Consider the following 1,408-nt stretch of genomic DNA (forward strand, 5'->3'; position numbering starts at 1 on the left):
GTCAATGCACTTGTCGCCAATCATTACATGCCACATGTCAATGCACTTGTTGCCAATTATTACATGTCTCATGTCAGTGCACATGTCTCCAGTTATTACATGTCAAATGTCAGTGCACTTGTCGCCTATTATTACATGTCACATGTCAATGCACATGTCGCCAATTATTACATGCCACAAGTCAATGCACTTGTCGCCAATTATTACATGCCACATGTCAATGCACTTGTCGCCAATTATTACATGTTTCATGTCAGTGCACATGTCTCCAGTTATTACATGTCACATGTCAATGCACATGTCTTCAGTTATTAGATGTGACATGTCAATGAACTTGTCGCCAATTATTACATGTCACATGTCAATGCACTTGTCGCCAATTATTAAATGCCACAAGTCAATGCACTTGTCGCCAATTATTACATGCCACATGTCAATGAACTTGTCGCCAATTATTACATGTCTTATGTCAGTGCACATGTCTCCAGTTATTACATGTCACATGTCAATGCACATGTCTCCAGTTATTACATGTGACATGTCAATGAACTTGTCGCCAATTATTACATGTCACATGTCAATGCACTTTTCGCCAATTATTACATGCCACAAGTCAATGCACTTGTCGCCAATTATTACATGTCACATGTCAATGCACTTGTCGCCAATTATTAAATGCCACAAGTCAATGCACTTGTCGCCAATTATTACATGCCACATGTCAATGCACTTGTCGCCAATTATTACATGTCACATGTCAGTGCACTTGTCGCAAATTATTACATATCACATCTCAATGCAGTTGTCGCTAATTGCTACATGACACATGTCAATGTCTCTGTATCCAGTTATTACATGACACATGTCAATGCACATGTCCCCAATTATTACATGTCGCATCTCAATGCACCTGTCGCCAATTATTACATGTCACATGTCAGTGCACATATATCCAGTTATTACATGTCACATGTCAGTGCACTTGTCGCAAATTATTACATGTCACATCTCAATGCACCTGTCTCCAGTTATAACATGTCACATCACAATGCACCTGTTGCCATTATTACATGTTACATCTCGATGCACCTGTCTCCAGTTATTACATGTCACATCTCAATGCACTTGTCGCCAATTATAACATGTCACATCTCAATGTACCTGTCGCCATTTACTACATGTCTCATGTCAATGCACTGGTCTCCAATTATTACATATCACATCTCAATGCAGTTGTCGCTAATTGCTACATGACACATGTCAATGTCTTTGTATCCAGTTATTACATGACACATGTCAATGCACATGTCCCCAATTATTACATGTCGCATCTCAATGCACTTGTCGCCAATTATTACGTGTCATATGTCACTGCACTTGTCGCCAATTATTACATGTCACATGTCAG

The sequence above is a fragment of the Saccoglossus kowalevskii genome, chromosome 7 (assembly GCF_978046115.1).
Source record: "Saccoglossus kowalevskii chromosome 7, keSacKowa6.1, whole genome shotgun sequence".
In the NCBI taxonomy this organism is placed as follows: Eukaryota; Metazoa; Hemichordata; class Enteropneusta; family Harrimaniidae; genus Saccoglossus; species Saccoglossus kowalevskii.